A 12,364-nucleotide genomic window follows, 5' to 3' on the forward strand; every position below is an offset into this window, starting at 1 on the left:
AAAGAAATGTACAGATCTCTCTGTGTGCGTGCATGCGTGCGTGTGTGTGTGTGTGTGTGTGTACACATGCTCAAATTCACACAAATGGCATCATTTTGCCCCTGACTCTTTCTCTCCAGTAATCAGATTTGGGCCTCTGCCTGTGTTGCCATCTGGTTGGAGATCTTCGTGACTTCTTACTCTGTCCCCGGTCATTAGCTCATCTAACTGCACCGGATTCAGCCTGGGAGATAAGAGCTGAGCACAGGGGCCTGCGGGAGGCCTGCATTTTCCAAGGTGAGCTATGTGGACGAGGGGCCGAAGAGGTTGCACAAGGCAAACACGTTTTCCTGGTCATCTGAGTGGGGATGTAGTGAGTTAGCCCGCGCTTAGAAGCTTCCAGAGAACACAACACAGTAAAGGCTCTGAGAAGTCCTGCAGGGAAGAAGCTTGCTGACTTTCCCTAACCCAGGATGACACAGGCTTTGGAGACTAGGAGGGCCTTCAAGGCATATACCGCCCAGGAGAGATGCTGAGGGGGAGACTCTGTGAGCCTGGAGAACTCCTTCCAGAGCAACACTGAGGAGGTACATTTTCTGATTTTTTTTAAGGAAGCCACCATCTTTTATAAATCAACTTCCCACATCCACATTTCTCCGTCCCATTTACAGGGTGCCATGATAGAATTTATTACATGCCCCGGCGAACGCTCCTTGCCGCATCTGCACCAGAGCAGCCTCCCAAGCTCACACACAAAGAATGCAAATGAGTTCGGCTCAGCAACCCCTCGCTGGGTTCCCTTGTCCCTGCAGGCCCACCTGACTTCTCTCAAACTGCCAGCTGAGCCTGAGGACATGACATTTATGTAGCAGTTTCTGGGATTATTTCCCCTCATTCTAGCTGAGATTTCTCTCCTATCTGCACTCTCCCTGGCAACACTCTTGACCTTGAGAAGTCTTTGGAGCTCCTGGCAGTGTTTCTGTATCCTTCTGGGCCAGGCCACCCCTCCTGGGAGGAGACCGCTCGCCAGTATGGGGCTCTCCACCTGCTTTGCCCTGGCAATCTCAGGAATGTCCTCGTTCCCTTCAGCCCTCTGAAAAGCCCTGGTGGTCCCCGACCCACATGGAGACCACAGCTTGCTGAACTGCATGGGGGCCTTGACCCTGTAGTCTTCTATTCCTTAAACTACCTCCTTGCCTGACCTTGGGACACATCCTCATGACCAGCAGCTCTGCCCAGGGACACCAGGGGAAAGTGAGGAGGAAGCAACTGCCCTCAAGGGCATGGTTAGGGTGGAAGGGTACTAGAACTGGGTGGAACCAAGAGGGGCAGTCTGAGCAGTGGGAGGAGACCAGATCCAGGGGACCAGGGACAGCACTGGAGTCAAGGGCGTTGGGAAGGCATCAGTACAAATCAGTAATGAAAGACAAGAGGATGGGATGAGGGCAGGTGAAGGGCGAGGTCAAAGACCAGGTTAGGGTTGAGACTAGGTGTAGGAGGGGCTGAGCAGGTCAGCCCAGGACTCTGGGGAGGGGTGGAGCATGGGCGCAGGTGGACCCTCTTTTTTTGAAGATGCACTGAAGTTTCTAGCCAGGATACTTAAGCAAAAGAACATAAAGGCACTTAGATTAGAAAAAAAAAAATAAAGCTACCCCTATTTTTAGATAACGTGATCTTGTATTTAGAAAATCCTATGAATATACTGAAAAACTATTGGAACTAATATATGAGTTTGGCATGGTTGCAGGATACACATTTAATATATAAAAATCAATTCTAGCTCTATATACTTGCAATGAATGATCCAAAAATGAAATTAAGAAAACAATTCCACTTACAACAGTACCAAAAAATTTTTTTAAAAAAGTACTTTAACCAAAGTAGCTTATACTCTGAGAACTACAAAAATTTGTTGAAAGGAATAAAAGATCTAAACATATAATAAAGACATTCCATGTTCATGAACCAGAAGACGTTATTGTTAAAATGACAATACTACCAGGTTGATCTACGGATTCAGCATAATTCTCATCAAAATTCTAGCTGGCTTTTTGCAGAAAATGACAGGCTGATCCTAATATCCATATGGATATTTAAGGGACCCAGGAAAACCAAAATAAAGTTAGAAGACTCACATTTCTTGATTTCAAAACTTACTACAAAGCTACGGTAAACAAGACAGTTTGTTACTGGCACTGGGGTAAACATATGGAGCAATGGAATTTAGCAGTCCAGAAATAAATCCTCACATTTCTGGTCAAATGCTTTTCAAAAAAGTGCTAACACAATTCAGTAGGGAAAAGAATAGTCTTCCAACAAATAGTGCTGAGAAAATAAACTATCTAAGTGCAAAAAATGAATTTGGACTCCTACCTCACACCATCTACAAAAATCAACCCAAAGACTTATATGTAGTAGCTAAAACTATAAAACTCTTATAAGGAAAGCATAGATATAAATTTTCAAGACCTTGGAGTAGGCAATGGATTTATAGATATAACACCAAAAGTACAAACAACAAAGAAAACATTGATAATTGGACTTTATCAAAATTTAAAATTTGCATGCTTCAAAGAACACCATAAAAAGTAGGAAAAAAAATACACAGAATAGGGAAAATATTTTTAAATAATATATCTTATAAGGAACTCATACTCAGAATATACAAAGAACTCTTATACCTCAATAATAAAAAAAATAATAATCAATTTAAAAGTGGGGAAAGGATCCGAATACACATTTCTCCAAAGAAAATATACAAACAGCCAATAAGCACATAAAAAGATTGATGCTCAACATCACTGGTCGTTAGAGAAATGCAAATCAAAACCACAGTGAGATACCACTTCATACCAATTAGGATGCTATGATCAAAGAGACAAACAAGTGTCATCAAGGACGTGAACAAACACCTCATATGTTGCTGGTGGGGATGTAACATGATATGGCCACTTTGGAAAGCAGTTTGGAAGTTCCTCAAAAAGTTAAATGCGGAATTCCCATATGACCCAGAAATTCTACTATTTTATCTATGCAAGAGGACTGAAAGCACGCATCCACATAAAAACTTACACACAAATGTCCACAGTGGCACAAACGCTTACCCACTCCTTACCTCCACTCCCATCTAGATGCCCCCAAAAGAGGAGCATTCTCAGTGCCCTCCCTCTGTCCAGGAACTCTCTCCTGGCTTCCTGGATATGCAAGGCCCCTGTTCTTCTTTCCTGGTTATATGACAAGAATTATAATTATAATGATGATAATGATAGCTATATCACTTATTGAGCATTTATTACATGTCAAGCACTTTATATACATTACCTTATTTTATTCTCACCACAACCTAATGAGGTCAACACTATTATCATTACCTGCCTATCACAGGTGAGGAAACTGAGGCTCAAAGAAGGAAGGAAGTCCCTTGCCCGAAGAGACACAGCTATGGGAAATGGTAGAGCAGGGATTCTAACTAAGTAGCCTGGTTTTAAAGCTCACATATTTAAACACTAGGCTGGATCCTCAAACTCAACTCAACTTGTCTCAACTCATCCCCTTCAGCCACCCACGCCACCTCGCCCACCTCTCCCCTCCATCCCCCTCTATACCTTCCCCCGGGAACTGCCTGGCAGAGCTCCTCCTGGGCGGCCACCCTGCACCTCTCTCCCCTTCTCCCTGCAGCCCAGCCTGGCAGAGCGCCTCCTCCGGGGCGGCCACCCTGCACCTCTCTCCCCTTCTCCCTGCAGCCCAGCATTGCCTATGTCTGACCTCTTCTGAGGCTGAAACAGTCCGTGAACACCCCAGGCTTCCAGATGGCCAAGAGCCTGGCCCATTCAGGCCCGCAGTGCTTCCTGGACTCATGGAGCAGGACTCCTGAGGGCAGAAGTGACTCAGGCCCACCCGCTGGTGCCCAGCTCTGTTCCAAGAACAGGACAGCATTTTGAAATGGGGTGACTCAAGGCCCAGATGAGTAAGGCAGACATTCAGCCTGACAGAATGACAGATAGACAGAGCATTACATCTGGTGTGCGTGGCAGTGGGTTGCAGCCGCCTCTGGGCCACAAATGCCTGAGGCCCTCCGTTGGACCTGTCTGAGCTCACACACTCAGGAATTAGGTTCTGAGGATAAGCCCTGGGGCCCCAGAAATGTCCTTAGGACCAGCCCCAACCCCAGCAGTGGGGAAGAGCCCCCAGCCTGCCAGACTGCTGATGGAATCAGCTCCTTCCGCTGCCAGCCACAGCCCTTCCCCAGGGCTCCGCGATAGAGCTTCTGTCTCGCTGCCTCAGAACAGCCCCTTGCCGCTTACCCATAGCACTCCTCGGGCAAAGGCCCCACCCCCAGGAGCAGACTCACACAGGTTAGGAACTTCTGAGGCACAGTCGGCCTTGTAGTGATACTTAAATAATTTTTCTTCTTGAGTAACAAGGAAGAGAAAGAAAGGGAGGAAGAGAGAGAGAGGAGGGACCCCTGGTTCATGGAGTGTCCCTAAGTTTGCTAGCTGGGTTTACTCTCGCTGGTCTTCCAGTGGCTGTGTGACCTTGGGGAAGTCAACTAGCATCTCTGGACTTCTTTCACTAATAGTCCGTGAAGAGGTATGAAAATAGGATCATCTGTGCATACTTTACTTTTAGAGGCTGGTGTGAAGTGATTTCCGGCATGTGGCCATTATGCTTGGGGCTGGCCTGGGGGAGGGTCTCCTGTCTCCCTCCCCACCCATCAGCACCTAGCAGGGTCCTTGCAGTGCAGTGGGCTGCGTGGAGTGCACCATGTCAAGTGCACTAGGCAGGTCTCACTCGGCCACGCTAGGTGGAGACGGGTCAGGGTTCCCTGGAAGAGTGGCGTGGAGGCTGCACACCCATCACAGCACTAACACACAGGGAAATTCGGCCTGAGCTGCCTGTTCCACAGCCAATTTGCATCCAGGAACACCCCCCCCCCCAGTTTTCCACACATTCCCAGTTTTTTGGACTCGTGGCTGCCCCGCCACTGAGTTCCCCCTAGTCCCAGGCTGCTGGCAGCCATGCTCAGGCCCTTGGCCATGGCCTGGGCACAGGAAGTCCCTGTCATCATTGTGTGAGTTTGGAAACCATCCTGAGGCCTGTGGCTCGCTGCTTCTCCTCTAACGCTCGCAGCACGTAGTCTGTCCCATCCCAGGCAGCACTTCAAAGCCAGCACACAGGTGAGCCTGTGCACACACAGGCACCCCCACACTCTGGAACAGGGGTCTCAAACTCGCAGCCCGCGGGCCGCATGCGGCCCGCCGAACAATTTTGTGCGGCCCGCAGACTAATCCATGAAGTTCAAAATATTTTGGATAAAATTAAGTAAGCCTAGGGACCTACTTGTATTTTTCATTTCTCTAGCATCCTAGCTAGATATTAGCTTAGTTAACAGCAGTTGTGATGCGAACTACAGTTTCTGGTCGTTTTGTGACACTGAGTAAACTGCATGTACGATTGTGCTTGTTGTACTGATTTTTTTTGTTTTCAACTGCAATGAGAAAAGTGTTGCGTAACAGTTGCCTTTTGTAGACCTAGTGCGGCCCGCCGAACGGCTGTGATCTTGCTCTGCGGCCCACATGCTGAGTTGAGTTTGAGACCCCTGCTCTAGAACCAGCCTCATGGGTACCCTGGAATCCTGGACCATGGAAAGCTCCATCCTCCACCACAGGAAGGAGGTGAGAGGATAAAATGGAAAGGAAGCCTGTGAGCCTAGTTGGTGACCTGGCAGGAATGTGCTAGTCTCCCAGCTCCCGCCCCTGGGACAGGCCTGCCCACACAGATGTACAGCCTCAGCCTATGTGAAGCAGGGCTCCAGGGTGGCATAGGCAGGGGAGGAAGTCAGGACCCCGAGAGCAAGTGAGCGCAGGTCTGTCCTGGGACTCCCCACAGGCCCTGCTCAGCAACCAGAAGAGCCGGGCCACCTGCTTGCCTTCTGGGCTCCCTCACCACACCAAAGCCCCAGCTTCGTGGTCCTAGACTTTTTCTTGTTCATCACCAAGCCCTGCCTGTCCTGCCTTCAGAGTCCCACCTGAGAGCAGCCTCTTCTGCGCATCTTCAAGCCACTACCCAGCCCCTATGGGACACTGCAGGAGCCTTCTGGCTGGGCTCGCTTCACCACTCTCAGCCTCCCCACAGCAGCTAGGGGGATCTTTTGAAAACGTAAATTAGGTCGTGTCACACCCTTGCCAAAGACCCCCTGGTGCTGCTCTATCACACACGGGCAGCATGACCCAGCCCTGCCCCTCTGACTTCTGATGGTGTATCCTCTCCCTGCTCACCTCACTTTGACTCCATTTGGCTTCTTTCAGTTTCTCCAACATGCCAAACCCTTTACTGCCTCGGGGCTCTTGCACATACTGTTTCTTCTGTCTGGACTGCTCTGCCCACCCCACCCTGACACAACCTCTTCTGTGACTAGCTCCTTCTTTAGCAAGCAGCTGAACTGTCCCCGGTGAAGTACAGCTTCCCCAGCTGCATCAGCTAGAGCAGGCCTCCCCGGTCGCAGCCTGAGAAAGTGTCTGCTATCATTCCTTGGCTCTGTTATCATTTACGTGCTTGCGCCTGTCACCCTCCCTTGGACAATGGGCGCTGGCAGAACAGAAACCACGTCCGCTGTCCTCACCACTCCCAGAGCACAGGCACCTGTGGACACTTGGGAAGTGAACGGAGGATTCACAGAGGAACCGAGGATGCTCAAGAAATGAAGTAACAACACAAAGAAAGTCAGAATAGAGCCAGCCCTGCCTGTGTCCTTGTCCTCCATCACCCACTGCTCACATGCTAAGAGCTAACAAGGCTAAGTGCTTGCTGTGTTCTACTCACCATATGTGGAGCATTTTATTCAATCTCTGTGAAATAGGACCTATTACTAACCCATTTTAACGATGGGGAAAATGAGGCACCTCTATGAGTCCAAAGGGCTAGTAATGAATGGCCTATACCAGCCAACATCAGCCTTGCTACAGATTAAAGGGGCAAGGTGAGGCTGGACATGTAGAAGACTCAGGGAACCCCAAGGGTGATGGAAAGTCAGGGCTCCCAGGCAGCTCTGGTAGAGCCATTCTAGGGATTCAGGGTGGAGACCATGGCTGGAAACCTGCCTAGCACCCTCAATCACCCCCCAAGGCAGAGGGGAAGGCCTGAACAGCTAGAGGTCCTCCAGAGTACTTCCAGGTTGGTGGCAGAAGACCTCAAAGAGGCCCTGCTCTCAAAGTGCCCCTCCCAGCATCGGCTTCACATGGGGACTGGTTAGCAATTAAAACCTCTGTCCCCCCCAGACCCACTAAACCAGAATCTATGTGCACAAGCCCCAGGAGCCCCATGTCACATCAGAGTTTGAGAAGCTGGGCTCCCAGGCCTGTGGCCTGCTTGCAGGGTGCCTCTTCTCACCATTCTAGGACCGTCTTAGTGGTTGGTAAGAGTGCCCATTGATGGCACAAGTGCCACAAGATGTTCATGGCAGCATTATGTGCAAAGGAAAACATTTAGAAATAATTTAAATGTCTAACAATAGGGAAGAAAGCTCTAAATTAAGAGACAGACATTAAAATGCTCTTTGGTAAAATGTTTGATTAAAAGGTGAGAAGCTTATACTGTAATACCAAGGGGAAAGGCCGGCTTAGACCCGCACATGCAGGCATGTACAGTACAACCCACATGTGCAAGTTCACCAGCACAGTAATTGTGGGCACCCCTGGCTGCTGGGATTAAGGTGGCTTTTTTTATATGTTTCCTTTGACTTTTCTGTTTTCCTAATTCTTTCAGTGGACATGCCTTACAGTGGTAATATTGAAACCACCAGTAAATGATATTCTTTTTTAAAGGAAAAAATGTGATGATCCCTTTGAAGAGTCACTCTGACCACAGTTTATTCTGCTAACAGGCCTGATAAATCAGGTTCTGAGTCAGGACCCTGAGGAGGGAATGGGGGCAGAGGAGGGGGTTGTGAAGTCAGGTTCACCATGGGCCTGATTTGTGGTGAAGGAAACCTGGGGAGCTCTGAAGGCCAAGGCCACTTGCTTTTTCTCTGCCCCTTTCCTGAACAATTCCCATTTGTCCTATAAGAGTCAGGTCAGGAACCACTTCCTCCAAGAAGATTTCCTTGATGCACCTGCCCCCAGACCTTCTGGGCAGGGGTAGGTGCCCTTCTGTGGGCTCCCACAGTAGCCTCTTAGGTCCCAGACAAGTAACTGTAAAGATGAGATAGACGATGGTTCATTCATGCATCGACCACCATGTCTGCATACAGAAAGCCTTTAGCAAACAGCCGCCATGTGGACCACAAATCCCATTCTTACTCCTGACTTGCCTGGGCTCCCCTGTGTGGGTCTCCACTAGTCTTCTTGCAGCTACTGCTCTGGCTTGGGCATTACCCACTCCTTTGGGTTTTGCCCACCAAATTTCTAAGGACCTATCTGTAAAGGCCCAAGAAGGGAAGTTCCAGAAGGGCATTTAAGGGCAATGCCAAGTATTTCTGACAAGCCCTGGCACCTTCCCAATCCCTCCTGGGCACTGGGTTTCAGAACCCAAGCTCCAGGCCTTTCTGGGGCCCTTCAAACTCCTGGTCTGGAGCATCAAGGCAACCCAGGGACAGGCAGAAGATGACAGTACCTGCATCTCATGGTTAATTGTAGAATAAAGTAAGATGGAAAAATTCCCATGCAGTGTCTAGCAAAGAGAACATGCTCAGAGCCTACAGGTTCACATCCCCTCGGGGCCTATAAGGAAAGGTGACAGCCATTCTAGATGGAGCCCAATGAGTCTCTGAGTCCTGCAGACTGTACCTAACCAGGTGGGCTGGCCTAGGCTGTTCTTCAAGGTGTCCCAGGCTTAGTCAGGCCTGGCATCAACAGTGGGAACATTAGCCATCTCCAAGGAGGTACCTTGGGCAGTCCATTCCCTCAGGGGCCCCCTATATCACCATTGACAGGGTTTCTAGAAGTGGCTGTGGTATTTGCATCTGAATTCTGCTCCAGCTGAGGCCTAGCATTCAAAGGGACCCTTGTAGGTGACTAAGGCAAGGTAAGCCCTTGAGCATCTGGCCCTTAGAGTGGGGGTGAGGTCAGTGGGCTAGAGCAGTGGTCCCCAACCTTTTTTGGGCCAAGGACCGGTTTAATGTCAGAAAATCTTTTCACGGACCGGCCTTTAGGGTGGGACGGATAAATGTATCACGTGACCGAGACAAGCGTCAAGAGTGAGTCTTAGATGGATGTAACAGAGGGAATCTGGTCATTTTTTAAAAATAAAACATCGTTCAGACTTAAATATAAATAAAACGGAAATAATGTAAGTTATTTATTCTTTCTCTGCGGACCGGTACCAAATGGCCCACAGACTGGTACTGGTCCATGGCCCGGGGGTTGGGGACCACTGGGCTAGAGGACATTCATGTCTCCTGCCAGGGAGGCCAGAGATGGGGCCGCCACAAGGGAAGCCACTTCTTTTACAGGGTTGTTGTTGAGGTTTTTTAAAATTTTTAATTGTGGAGCTAATGTTGCTTAGTTTATATTTAGAGTCCTAAAATGAAGAGCTGGGAGGTTCTATCTTCCCATTTACATAAGAGCGAAGAAGGATATATAAGAGGAAAGTGACTCGCCTGACCAATGGTGGTGCAGTGGATAGAGCGTCGACCTGGGACATTGAGCTCCCAGGTTTAAAACTGCAAGGTAGCCAGCTTGAGCACAGGCTCACAGACAGGATCCCAAGGTCACTGGCTAGAGTGCAAAGATCACTGGCTAGAAGCCCAAGGTCGATGGCTTGAGTCCAAGGTCACTGGCTTGAGCAAAAGGTCCCTGGCTTGGCTTGAGCCTCCTGGTCAAGGCACATATGAGAAGCAATCAATGAACAACTGAAGTGATGCAACTACAAGGTGATGCTTCTCATCTCTCTCCCTTCCTGTCTCTCGTACTCTCTCATTAAAAAGAAAAAAAAAAAAAACAAAAGAAAAATAACTTGACCAAGGCCATACAGACATTAGAACAGAGCTCTGGATGGAAAACAGTATGATAGTTCCTCAGAAAATTAAGTTTCTATATGACCCAGCAATGTCTTTTCTGGGTATCAACCAATAAAACTCAAAAACATTTATTCGCAAAGATATATGCACCTCTATGTTCATTGTAGCATTATTCACAGTGGCCAAGACATGGAGAAAATCAGCCCTGGCCGGTTGGCTCAGTGGTCGAGCGTTGGCCTGGCGTGTGGAAGTCCCGGGTTCGATTCCTGGCCAGGGCACACAGGAGAGGTGCTCATCTGCTTCTCCACCCCTCAGATGACGTTACCATAGGAATGTACTCTAGAATCCTATATGATCTTATTAACCAATGTCACCCCAATAAATTTAATAAAAAAGAATTTTTTTAAATTGTGGTAAAACATGTATAACATAAAAATTACCATTTCAATTAATTTTAAGGGTATAGTTTCAGTGGCATTAAGTACATTTACATTGTTGTGCAACCATCACCACCATCCAGAACTTTTTTCACACACCACACTGAGACTGTCCCCATTAAACGCTAACGTTCTGGCTTTCCTCTCCCAGCCCCTGGGAGCCACCATCAACTTTCTGTCTCTATGAATGTGACTGTTCTAGGTCCCTTATATAAGTGGCATCATTGACTATTTGTCCTTTTGTGACTGGCTTATTTAGTGTAATGTTCTCAAATTTCATCCTTGTTGTAATGTGTGTCAAAATATCCTTTCTTTTCGAGGCTGAATAATATTCCATGTATGTACAGGACACATTCTGTTGATCGTTTATTCATCGGTAACACTTAGGTTACTTCCACATTCTGGCTATTGTGAGTAATGCTGCTTGGAACATGAGTATGCAAATAGCTATTTGAGACCCTGCTTTCAATTTGAGCCCCAGATGTCGGGTTGCTGGATCATTCAGTAGTTCTATTTTTAATTTTTTGAGGAACCTTCACGCTATTTTCCACAGTGACTACACCATGTTACATTTCTACCAATGGTGCACATGGGTTCCAATTCCTCCACATCCTGGGTTGTTTGTTTGTTTGTTTGTTTATTTTTATAGTGGCCATCCTGGTGGGTGTGAGGAGGTGCTGCTGGTTTTAATGCAACCTTCCTCCCATTACTTACTGAGTCCCACCCTAGGTGGGGTTTTATTCGGCTTCTGAGGAACTGATACTCTGAAGTATTACCCGCAGCCTCCAGGACCTTACACTATCTCTAAGTGTCCAGGAGAAACTCACTCTGGGAATTTCAACACTGAAACTTGTCTTGGTCAAGGTCATATGTCCACCTTTGCCATAATATGCACTAGGAGGGTCCTGGAGGTGCAGTGACCTCCCAGAAGGGGCACCCAGGAGGAGGACAAAGGAAGGAACTGCAGTGGTCTCCTGGGATATCTACCCAGCCAAGGATGGCTGGCAAATTTTCTCTGTAACAGGTCAGACAGTAAACATTTTAGGCTTTGCAGGCCAGAGGGGTCTCTATCATATCTACGAGATAAATGGATGAGGTAGCTATGTTACAATAACATTTCATAAGCACTAAATTTGAATTTTATATTATTTTCACAGTATGCAATATTATTCTTATTTTGATTTATTTTCAACCATTTGAAAATGTAAAAACCATTCTTAGCCTGTAGATCTGGCCTGCTGGTCCGAGTTGACCAAGCTCAGTTCCAGAACTGATAGTGGTGGCATTGTGAGGGCACAGGGTCCTGCTGGGCTCACAGGGCAGGGCGTTCCCTGAGCCCTTTTAGCCTGATTGTGACCCACTGTGACCCGGATTCTTGACAGCTCAACAGTGAGCCATGCTAGCACTGGTCCTATGTGCCTATTAGCATTGCCCCCAGTCCACACCTTGCTCGGTGGCCTTGCTGATGGCAGTGGAGAGTCCATTGGCACTTGAGAGAGATTTGTGACGAAAGGTGAGGGATAAGACAGCATGGACTCTGAAGCAGATGTGCTGGGTTGCTGGCTCCACTATTTTCTAAACACCTCCAGAGCCCTACCTCAACTTTGGCCTGGACAGAGGGTCATGGTCATTCTGGTGGCCCTGAAAGGACTAATCTGGGATCCCCAAGCCCTAAGGCAAGCAGAAGGGAGAGAGGAAGTTCACCCCCTCCCCAAAGTGAGCTAACTTCATGAGGCCAGCAGGGTGCAGACACCACAGGGCACAGCATGGTGCCCCAGAGCCTGGGATTTAATTTCAGCTCCTCTCTGTCATATCATGTGACCTTGGGCAAGTCACTTACGCTATCTGCACTTCTGCTTTCTCATCTGTGGAACAGGAATAACCATAGCCCCTAGGGCTGTATTGGGTCACCTGGGTAAAATATGTCAAGAGTTTAGAAGAGTTCTTAGTCCCTCATGAGTACTCAGTCATGGTCACTATTATATATTTTAAG

The sequence above is a fragment of the Saccopteryx leptura genome, chromosome 7 (genome assembly GCF_036850995.1).
Source record: "Saccopteryx leptura isolate mSacLep1 chromosome 7, mSacLep1_pri_phased_curated, whole genome shotgun sequence".
Lineage (NCBI taxonomy): Eukaryota > Metazoa > Chordata > Mammalia > Chiroptera > Emballonuridae > Saccopteryx > Saccopteryx leptura.